This window comes from Mustela nivalis (assembly GCF_964662115.1).
Source record: "Mustela nivalis genome assembly, chromosome: 13".
NCBI lineage: Eukaryota > Metazoa > Chordata > Mammalia > Carnivora > Mustelidae > Mustela > Mustela nivalis.
In genome coordinates, this window is record NC_139032.1 from 72042033 (window position 1) to 72054360 (window position 12328).

The 12328-nt window shown below is 40.6% G+C and overlaps 1 protein-coding gene across 1 annotated transcript in view; it reads right to left on the reverse strand.

The window, feature by feature from the left end:
• ECPAS (Ecm29 proteasome adaptor and scaffold) overlaps positions 1-12328 on the reverse strand; it is a 295320-nt gene that overhangs the window by 68759 nt on the left and 214233 nt on the right. The window contains exon 2 of the mRNA XM_082696890.1: positions 3489-3757. The gene's annotated coding sequence lies outside the window, so the exon portion shown is untranslated. The remainder of the gene's footprint in view (positions 1-3488; positions 3758-12328) is intronic.

Below are 12328 nucleotides of genomic sequence, written 5' to 3' on the forward strand. Positions count from 1 at the left end.
AAAATTAACTGAACCGACCTTCCGTGGACAACTAGGTAACTGTTAACCCATCAGTAAACCTATAGGATCACCAGCCTCAGGTTTATGGTATCTTGTCTATATCAGTTCTTACTACTCATGCATCTATATTTATTTATTCATTAATAAATTTTTAATTGAAGTGTAACACATAACTAAAGTGTACAATTGAGAGTGCACGGCCCAATAAATGTTGATAAAATAAGCACACTAGAACTCTAAAAGCCCTATCTGTACCCCATGCTCCTCTGCTCGTTACCTCCCCTTCCCCCAAAAGTTACCACTATCCTGACTTCAAAAACCATTATTTTTTTTTAAATTTTATTTATTTATGAGATAAAGTGTGATGAGAGAGCACAAGCTGGGGAAGGGGCAGGGGAAGAAGGAGGAGTAGACTCCCCGCTGAGCAGGGACGGCTCCCCCCAACCGATGCAGGGCTTCACCCCAGGACCCTGGGATCATGAGCTGAGCGGAAGGCAGACATTTGACCAACTGAACTACCCAGGCGTCCCTCAAACACCATTTTTAAATTTCTGTAAATGGAACATATAAGGTGAACTCATGTGTCCGAATGTTTTATTCAACATCGTATCTGAGATTCAGCCATGCTGTTGCTCATAGCAGTTCACTTTCACTGTCCTAGTAAGGAAATACCACAATTTCCCACTCTTCTATTGATGGACAGATGATTCCCAGTTTGGGCTATTACAAATACTGCTATAAATATTCTCAGATATACCTTTAGTGTACATATATACATATTTCTGATCTATATAAACTCAGCACTGGATATGCATCATGGAATACGCATACAATAAGCTTTAGAGTATTTCTAAACAGTTTTCCAAAATGGGTGTACGAGTTTACACACCTACCTGTGAGAGTTCCAATCCAAACTTGTCAGTAAGTGGTATGGTCAGTCTTAATAATTTCTAGCTATTCTAGCTAATTCTAATTCTACATTTAAAGTTGGCTATAAGGCGCCTGGGTGGCTCAGTGGGTTAAGCCTCTGCCTTCGGCTCAGGTCATGATCTCAGGGTCCTGGGATCAAGTCCCACATCAGGCTCTCTGCTTGGCAGGGAGCCTGCTTCCTCTCCCTCTGCCTGGCTCTCCGCCTACTTGTGATCTCTGTCTGTCAAATAAATAAATAAATAAATAAATAAATAAATAAATAAATAATTTTTAAAAAATAAATTTGGCTATAAAGTAGAATTCTAACAAACTTTGTTCTCCTTAAAATAGCAAATGTAGGGGCGCCTGGGTGGCTCAGTGGGTTGAGCCGCTGCCTTCGGCTCAGGTCATGATCTCAGGGTCCTGGGATCGAGTCCCACATCGGGCTCTCTGCTCGGCAGGGAGCCTGCTTCCTCCTCTCTCTCTCTGCCTGCCTCTCTGCCTACTTGTGATCTCTCTCTGTCGAATAAATAAATAAAATCTTTAAAAAAAAAAATAGCAAATGTACTCTAATGATATGTCACTAGAAATCTAAAACTTTTCTCTTACCCTCAATTTACCCACAAATTACCAGCTACCTTGCAGGATAGCCTGCAAAAATCACACAACTGAAAATCAATACAAGTTTTCATCAATCACAGAATTTCACACATCAAAATTATTTATACATGAGCTTTCAAATCGCTGCCCACTGGAGACCCTGTTTCCTCTGCCCAATGCCTAACCTCCTATCCCTCCTATCACTGGGTGCACTAGGTGGTCCTCAGCTCCCTGAAGTCATCCCATGCTGTTCCAGCTGAGAACATCTGCACAATCTGCTGTGTCTTATATGATCTCCCCATCTTTCTGTCTGGCTACTCCCTACACACCACAGAGGCCTTCCTTACACCCCACATTCAGTTGAAATCAAGTCCTCAAATATATTCTCCCATAGAATCCCTTTCTATCTTGGCACTTACTATAATTTATAATTGGATGCTATCCGCCTCATCGTTTAATGCCTGTCTTCCCAACTAGATGTTTCTTTCATTCACTAGCGTGTCCCTAACACCTGGCATATACAGTAGAAAGCACTTAGTATTTGCCAAATGAATGATGAGAGGGAGGAAGCTAAATAAGTCAACAGAAACCAACTCACGAAGGGCCTTTTATTATCCCTTGCTTTCCTGAGGGTACCGGAAGGCCACAGAGAAGTTTCAAATAGGACGGCGACAGTATCAAATACACATGTATTCAGCAAGGCAGGATACCTGTCAAATACCTGTCAAATACCTGATGAGAATGACCGGGCTCTTCCCGCAAACATAACAGACATTCTTAAAGAGACTCTTTGTCCAGTGAACCAAAACTGGGCCTCAGAATCCCTCTCAGGGCAGACCTCCAAGGAGCCATTGCCAATCAATCAGAGTGGCCCAAGCAATGAAATCTGATGACAGCTCTAAGACCTGAAGGTCTAGTATAAATACACCAGAAGACTAAGGAACTACTTTAAAAAATGAAGGGAGCAAATGCTCCCTGCAGAACATTTAGGTTAAAAATGAAAATCTTGAGGGGCACCTTGGATGGCTCAGTCAGTAGAGCAAGCAACTCTTGTCAGGGTTGTGAGTTCAAACCCCACCAATGGTGTAGAGATTACTTAAAAATAAAATCTTTAAAAAAAAAAAAAAAGAAAGAAAGAAAAAGAAAATCTTGGCACACCTGGGTGGCTCAATCAGTAAAGCATTTGCACCTTGGGTTCAGGTCACCGATCCCAGGGTCCTGGGATTGAGCCCTCCCTCCTCATCAGGGAGTCCGCTTGTCCCTCTTCCTCTGCCCCTCCTCTCACCAGTTCATGCTTTCTCTCTCTTGCTCTCTCTTTCAAATAAATAATGATCATTGAAGATTACATCAAAAACTAATGATGTACTACATGCTGGCTAACTGAACATAATAATAAAAAAAATGCTACACCTGAAAATAATATTACACTGTATGTTAACAAACTGGAATTTAAATAAAAACCTGAAAAATTAAAAATAAATGAACAAAAATAAAATAAAATAAAATCTTAAAAAAAGAATCTTGATGTGATAGTTACCCAACTTTTGGTGACAGTACTTTCCAGAACGGGAGCTGTACAGTATCTTGCTTTTTTAAAAAATTATTTTGCTTCATCTTCATAAAAGTTGTATTCATAGTCAGCCATTGTTAAAGAATATTTTTGCCCCATTACCACCTCACTTTCATATCGGAATCGAGGGCATGGATTTTAGATCAAGCCTCTACATATTCAGAATGATTATCTCAATTGTATCATCTGGAACTTATGCCAAGTGTACAGTTGGTACTAATTGCAGCTGTGCTAAGCATAGAAAAGCTACTTTTAAATCATGTAAGCTGGTCCCAGACTTACTCTCCATTTTGAAAACCCAAAATGAGATCATGAACCTAGATTTCAATGGTGAGAACAGGAAACTCACTTCATAATATATACCCATTTACTCACCATTTAATCCCCCCAACTGTCCGAACATGCTTACCTTTTTGCGTACTCCTTCTTGGGTGCTGGACAGCTTGAGCAAAACAGGAGGAAGGAATTTAGATATAATATTCTGTAATTGTTCATCTGTTTCAGCATGGCCAAGTCGTAAAAAGACCCGTTCAAGCTGATCTATAATATAAGAAGAAAAAAAGAAGAACTTAACATATCAAACACAACCAAAACTAAATATTTTTATGGTTTAACCTTTTTTCTGTACTGCAGATCATTCAATCATGATTAGCCACAACTAGCCCTATATGCAGAGGACTGATATACTAGGAAACAACACTAAAAAAGGCTTACTACCTAATTACACTTTCTTGCAACTGTCCTGGTCATTTAACCCCCAAAAGAGAAGAAAACAAAGCCAAGAATATCAAAATTCTCTCCTACATACAGTTATCCCTTTCTTCTAAAGGGTTTGCATACTGAAAAGAATACAAAAATTCTGAAGAACTCTTCTAGATCTAGCTAGTGGAGGGAAGGAGAACTTTAATCCGACACCAAGGACAGTATCTATTTGGTGAAGCCGCCTTACTGATGAAGGTTCTCCACGGACAGAACCACTGCCCACTACTGTGGTGGGATTACCTAACCAGGATGAGAGAGACCGGTTTCAACCAAGAGAGCCTCCATGAGAGATACATGTTACACAGCACCACCGTGATGCTCCCAGCAAAACCCAGACTGTGAAAAAGTACAGAACAAGTAGCCAGACCAGTCCAACAGAAAAACAGGGAAGGGAAGGGAGGGGAAGAGAGGAGAGGGAGGGGGAGGAGGGGAGGGGTTGTGACGGGGAAACCTACCATTTGCCAATGCTTTGATATTTGATTTGAAGGAAATACTGTTCATTTCTTAGGTGTAATAACGGTATTGTGGTTTATGTTTGTTTTTAAAGGTTCTTAGAAAAGTTATCCCTGGTGATTGAGGAGACTTCTAGGCAGGCTAGAAATGTCCTGTATCTTGTTCTAGGTGATGGTTGCAGGGATATATATCTTGTAAAAACTCATCAAGCTCTCTACTTTCATACTTTATTATACCTCAATGTAAAATTTTATTTAAAAGAGTCTTTATTTTTTAGAGATCAAGACTGAAATACCCACAGGTGAAGTAATAGTTACAGGGATTCACTTAAAATAACCAAGGGTGTACTGGAAATTTGCTAGAGTAAATTTCAGATGCTCTCACAACACACACATACACACACACACACACACACACAAGATGACTATATGAGAAGATATGTTAATTAGCTTGACTACAGTAATCATTCCACATGTATGTATATATCAAATCATCACACTGTACCTCTTAAATACATACAATTTTTTTTAATATAAATAAGGTAATAGTCTCATTTGGGTCCTTATAAAAAATACTAATCGGGGCAGAGGGATGAGGAATGGGGAGAGGCCATATAAATGAAACCAGTATTGGCCACTAATTGATTAACTGCTCAAGCAGCATAACAGATACAGAGAATTTGCTCTTTTGTGTATGCTTGGTATTTTCCATAATTTTTTAAAGACACATACACACTCACACAGAATACAGAGGTAAGACATTTTGGTAGCAACAAGCATACCCTGAACCCAAATCTTGGTTTTTAGATTATCATTCGCCAAAAAGAGGAACCAGGCTCCTTGAAAAAATGACAGATTCTGGGGCTGGAGCAGTGAAAAAGCAAGAGGAACCTGAAGCATCTTGTAATGCTAAAAAGAAAATGGGGCCTATAACATGTTGAAGGTGTCCAGGAGACCCCCATAAGAGTTCCAACATGGCCAAAGTGAATAATTTCAGGAACAAAATAAACAGAACAGTACTGGATTATAACCCAGAGTATAAAAATTAATCTACATGAATCCATGCTGATGTAAATAAATTACTAAATGATTAAATTCAATGGGGGAAAAGAAACCTCTTTCTTCTGAAAGAATTCTAAGTGTTACCTGTAGATACCTCCCCCTGCAGGAGGTACAACTTCATTTCTGCCTCCACCCTGTCTGAGAAGGTGGACTAGGTTTACTGAGTTGCTTCCAAAGAATAGAAAAAGGAAAATGTTAATGCTACAGTGGAGATGCTTGATAAATACTATCTTTACCAAGTGATGAAAGTTACCACCATGACTGATGTCACATGGCTATCATGATCCCTGATGTGACAAGGGCACTGCACCTCTGCGGTGTTCTTTGAAAAGCCCCAGAACGCCCCCCCCCCAATCTAATTATCAGTAAAACAACTAGAAAAACCCAAACTGGAAGAACTTCTATGGGACACCCAGCCAGTACCGCTCAAGACTTCCTTTTTTTTTTTTTTTCTTTTTTTAAGATTTTATTTATTTATTCATGAGAAACAGAGAGAGGCAGAAGGAGAAGCAGGCTCCCAACAGAGCAGGGAGCCCGATGCGGGACTCGATCCCAGATCCCAGGATCATGACCTGAGCCAAAGGCAGACGCTTAACCATCTGAGCCACCCAGGTGCCCTCAAAACTTTCAAGACAGTGAAACACAGGGAAAGACTAAGACACTGTCACAGACCAGAAATGAGAGGAAGACAACTAAGTGCAGTGTGGTGCCCTATGTCAGATCCCAGAAGAGAAAGAGGACATTAATGGGAAAAAGTGGTGAAATCCAAATAAAGCCTCAAAGTTTAAATTTTAAGATGATAATAAAGGAAGAAGGAAGGAGGGAAGGCAGGCAGGATGGCTGTGAGATCAGCAGACCAGATGCTTCTATACAGTGGCTGTGAAATCAGTCCACAATATTTGTGCCAGTTCCAGGAGGCTCGGCCCTAGTGCCTCACAGATCTCAGGGCATCAAAAACTGTCCACGGATTTTACCTAGAGAAACGATGGAGAATTGTTCTGGGGAAGAAGGCAGAAAGTTGAATTTATAACAAACTGATCTAGAGAATCTGTACCAAGATTTAAACAACCAAGTGATATTGGCCTCTTTCATTTTTTTTGTACAACTGTTCAGTTTCTTCTTATGTTTCCCCACCATAGTGCCTAAACTTTCTTCTCTCCCTCACTAGGAAAGAAAATGTAGCATCCTCAATGCAATAAACTTATTTATGATGGGACTACGGGAATGGCAAAAGGGCACCAAACCTTATGTGGGACCCCTCCCAAACAGGCCAAGTGTGCCAGAGGAAGAGTCAACCCTCCTACAGCCTTTGAGGAGCAGCAGTGTAACACTCTTATGCCATCTTTCGTACACAATGTACTTTAAATAAAGGTAATTAATCACGTTCAAGCTTTATTAGAACAAATGTAAATAAGTGCTGATATAATCAAGTAGTAAATTTATCAACCTGTTAAAGCTAACAAAATAAAAAGTAAAGATTTAGCAAGAGTACGGTCTCTGAATCCAATTTTTAGAGGCACAGTAAGAATCTGCTGTGGACACCTGGGTGGCTTAGCCAATTAAGCGTCTGCCTTCAACTCATGTCTCAGTCAGGGTCCTGGGATAAAGCCCCACGTTGGGCTCCCTGCTCAGCAGAGAACCTGCTTCTCCTCTGCTTCCCCCTCCCTGCCCCCAGGCTCATGCTCGTGCTCTCTCTCAAATAAACAAATCTTTTTAAAAAAAGAATCTGAACTCTGTGCCCTTAACCTAAGCCAGGAAACCTCACAAAAGTGACAAGGCAAATTAGGCCCAGGACCCCCAAAGTGTCTGTCTATTCAGAAACAAGGAGGGCTGCAGCCAAAAGTTCTGAAAATTCAAAAGGAATCCAAAACTCAAATCCATCTTTCACACAGACTGAGTTTTTCGTGTAGGAAGTGAAATCCTCCAGGTCATCACACAGTATCTGAGATACGACAAACACTACTTCAGGGTCAGAAGCGAGTTCCATCCTCTCCACAACTACGACATTATTCACTGCATACAAACTCATATCCAATTATTTTCACTTATGAGAAAGAGACATTGCCGTAACCTCAGACAATCACTGTTAAATGTGGAGGCTATATTCTGAGCTATTACTTCTGGTTCATAAAACTAACATATTTTAACCTAAAAACTGAAATATGACATATAGTATTTTACAGTTTGCCTTTCTTTTTCCTTTTGATTCATACAAGTCCTTTACCTTTGAAGCATATAGGTCTCAGAACTTTTTAGATTTTAGAATGATAATATAGTATATATACTGTGTATTTCAAATAACCCTATCCACCCAATGGGTTCTAGAGCAGTACCTGTAATCAAATACATTCATATTTCTGTAATAAAACATATGGGCAGTCACACTAAGTGGGATAATCAAAGATTATAAAGAACCACATGTCCACTCAGATCAGGTTTTAAATACCAAATGAAGAACACTCAAAAAACGTTTGGTTACATATAAAATCTTAAATATCTTTCCATAGCACTAAATAAAAATCTAATTGATAATGGCCACAGAGAGACTTTGTCTATAGAATAATATATTTAACTAACCCTTTATTTGTGTTATTACCAGTTTTATAGTACCACAAACGATGCTTCAAAGAACAACTTTATCCATGCATCTGTGCACTGGTATGGGTTTCTGTAAGCTGAAGCCCTAGAAATGGAACTGCTGAGTCAAAGTTCCTTGACTGCGTGTCCCAAGTTTAATAGATTTTGGGAAAATACTGAATAATGTATGAAGTGTTGAGTCACTATACTGTACACTTGAAATTAACATAACACTGTATGTTAACTATACTGGAGTTAAAATTAAAAACTTAAGGGCGCCTGGGTGGCTCAGTGGGTTAAGCCGCTGCCTTCGGCTCAGGTCATGATCTCAGGGTCCTGGGATCGAGTCCCACATCGGGCTCTCTGCTCAGCAGGGAGCCTGCTTCCTTCTCTCACTCTCTTATCTGCCTGCCTCTCTGCCTACTTGTGATCTCTGTCAAATAAATAAAATCTTAAAAAAAAAAAAAAAAACTTAATTTAAAAAGTCTGTGCTGGGGTGCCTGAGTAGCTCAGTGGGTTAAGCCTCTGCCTTCAGCTAAGGTCATGATCCCAGGGTCCTGGAGTGGAGCCCCACATCTGGCTCCCTGATCAGCGGGGAGTCTACTCCCCCTCTCCCTCGCCCCCCCCCCCGCCTCTCTGCCTACTTGTGATCTCTGTCAAATTAATAAATAAAATCTTTTAAAAAATAAAAATAAATAAAAAGTCTGGGCTAATTTATACTACCATCAATGTCACAACTAGCAATTTTCCCACACCCACTCCTATACTGAGTAATCAATTTAATAAAGATTGTAAGTAATCAATCTTAGCTGAACTGAGAGATGGAAAGGGATCACACTGTTGTCTGACTTTTTCTTTTTTTTAAAAGATTTTATTTATTTATTTGACAGAGAGAGATCACAGTAGACAGAGAGGCAGGCAGAGAGAGAGAGAGGGAAGCAGGCTCCTCGCCGAGCAGGGAGCCCGATGCAGGACTGGATCCCAGGACCCTGAGATCATGACCTGAGCCGAAGGCAGTGGCTTAACCCACTGAGCCACCCAGGTGCCCCTGTTGTCTGACTTTATACCTATTTTATCACTGAGGTGAAATATCTTCTCAAATATTTATTGGTCCTTTGAAATATCTTCTTCAGCAAATTACTCATTATTCCTTTGAGTTGCTGACTTACAAAAGCTTTTATATATTGGGGAAAAAATCTCCCCCTATTCTCCCACACATCATAAATACTTTTTTCCTAGCATGCCTGTGATTCTACTTTCTAGATTTTCGTTTCCTATCTAAGTTTTTAAAATATAAATTTACCCTTCCTTCCTTTTATGGCTTCAGAGTTTCTAGTCATGCTTAGAAATGCCTTTCTCACTCTGAGATTACAAAAAATAGTATAGAAAAGAGTTAACACAGCAGGCCCAAGACAGCTATCCTTAGAAACACTGGCCTGCCAGGCTGGCCCTTGGCTGGCATCTGGAAATGGGTTTCAGGAGAGATTCCCCCCACTCCCAGGACTGCTAAGAATGGCTCACTGGGCCTAAACCCTTTGTACAAACAATATGGTTTAGTTTATGCTGAACACCTGCTTTCCTTCTCAGAATCTGGAATTGTGGTGCGTGTTAGGCAGAAGATGCCAACACCACCAGCATTGATTAAAAGCCCTCAGCACATGGGGCACCTGGGTGGCTCAGTCAGTTAAGCGTCTGCCTTCAGCTCCGGTCATGATCCCGGGGTCCTGGGATCGAGCCCCACATCAGGCTCTCTGCTCAGCGGGGAGCCTGCTTCCTTCCTCTCTGCCTGCCTCTCTGCTACTTGTGCTCTTTCTGTCAAATAAATAAATAAAATCTTTAAAAAAAAAAAAAAAAAGCCTTCGGGTGCCTGGGTGGCTCAGTGGGTTAAGCTGCTGCCTTCAGCTCGGGTCATGATCTCAGGGAGCCTGCTTCCTCCTCTCTCTCTGCCTGCCTCTCTGCCTACTTGTGACCTCTCTCTGTCAAATAAATAAATAAAATCTTTAAAAAAAAAAAAAAGCCCTTAGCACTGAGTCTCTACTGAGCATCTTTGGTAGACACCATGTCCCACGTATTGTCACAACTCATTGCTGGAGGGATTAAGCACATCCTGTGTGACTCTACTGGGAGAGGACTCTTGGAAGCCTGGACCTGGTTTGCTACGGACTTTGCTCCACATGCCTTTCCCCTTAGCTGAGTTTGCTTTTTGTCCTTTCTCTGCAATACATCTTAGACATGAGTACAAATATATGCGGAATCCTGTGAATTCTCCTAACAACTCACTGAAACTGGGGGTGGCCTTGGAGACCCCTGCCACATATATTTATCTAGGTTTTCTTCCTGCTGTTATGATTCTGCTTTCTGCATTCAAGCCTTTAATCTAGTTGGAATTTCAGGGGAGAGGGGCACATGGATGTAAGAAACATAGTCTTTTGAGGGTTTTTTAAGTCTTTTTTATTGTGAAATAAAACATTTACAAAAATGCACAAAATGGAAGTGTGCAGTCTCATGAATCATTACAAACATCCATGAAACTACCACCCAAGAAAAAAACTTATTTTGAAACCTGTACTACAAAGAAAGACTTCTATTGAAATCACAGTTGGAGAGGACTGAAAGACTGTTCAACATAAAAAACACAGTGGGTTTTAGGGACTCACCTAAGTTCACAGCAGGGCAAGAACTAGAATGGGGTCTTCTGACCTTCAGTCTAAAAAACCTTGCCTACGCTGTGCCACTGTCTGCAACAATGATCGTAGTTTCTATACAGCACTACGCTACACATACTACATCAGACACAGGGAGCCCTGTTTGAGAGCATCACCAAAAGATCATGTGACATTCAAGAGGTAGTTAAGACAAAATGGAACAATGTACAAAAATCAAAGGTCAAAAAATGACACTAGAGAAAGCTCACCACTGTGAATCCGAGCTAATAGGAAATGTGTCAAGTTGCAACTTCCCCTTCCTCCTTCTCCCTGCTCATCTAAATTCTGTCCTCCTTCAAGGCCCAGAACTCTCCTAACCTCCACTATGCAGCACTAACTTCCCTAAGGAGATCATATCATCTCTAATGATAGAGAAGTTACTGAAACCCCACCCTGTGTCAGGGCTTGGCGGTCATGGATCAACAGAGTGAAGAAGGAAGGGGCGAGGATGTGGCACAGGTCGGCAGCACTTGTATATGCTAGTTGTATGCTGAAGTACCAGAAAGCCAGAGACAGAGTGCCCAAGACAGCAGCATTTAAGGATAAAGGAAGGAGAATCCAAAAAAGGAAATGATGGGCAGCATACAAAAATAGGAGGAAAACGGAGTATGGGGTCAGAAGAACTAGGGAAAGAAAAAAACAAACTAGTCAATGAAAACTGGAAAAAAACGGTTTACCCATATAGAAAAGAAATACCTAAAAATTCCTTAAAAATCCAGGTAGATTAATGACATGTAAAAAGTAGAATTTTAAAGATTTTAAAGTAAAACTGAGAAGAGAAAATTAAAATGCAGGCACAAAACATAAAAGACTAACGGGTTAGGATTTTAAAATATTGCGAAACACACCATAAAATAAAAAGGTTAGTTATAAATAGCAACAATGGTTTTAAATGAAAAGGACTTGAATACAGAATACTTTAAACATTCCTGCAAATCAAGAAAAAGCAAATTAATCCCAATTTTTTACAGAAAAAAAGGATAAAAGAAAACAATTCAGAAATGACACCCATATATTAAATAACACATAAAAAGATTCTCGGGGTGCCCGGGTGGCTCAGTGGGTTAAGCCGCTGCCTTCGGCTCAGGTCATGATCTCAGGGTCCTGGGATCGAGCCCTGCATTGGGCTCTCTGCTCAGCAGGGAGCCTGCTTCCCTTCCCCTCTCTGCCTGCCTCTCTGCCTACTTGTGACCTCTGTCTGTCAAATAAATAAAATTAAAAAAAAAAAAAAAAGATGCTCAATCACAGTGATCAGGAATACGCAAAATTAATACAATAAAATAAGAGAGCATCCCCTTCGCATCAGAAAAACTTTGCAGGGACGCCTGGGTGGGTCGGTGGGTTAACCTCTGCCTTCAGCTCACATCATGATCTCAGGGTTCTCAGATCAAGCCCCACATTGGGCTCTCTGCTGCGGGGGGAGCCTACTTCCCTTCTCTCTCTGCCTGTCTCTCTGCCTACTTGTGATCTCTCTGTCAAATAAATATCTTTTTTTTTTTAATTAAAAAAAAAAAACTTTGCAAATCTGACTACCAACTGTTGGCAAAGACGGGAAACAAACCAAGAGGTACTTGATTAAGTTCACTGCTGATAGGGCATACACTGATAAAATCTCTGAAAACAAATCTTGAGCAATTCTACACCAGGGTAACATACCCTAAAGCTGTGCCATTCAAAGTAATCCAGCTGCA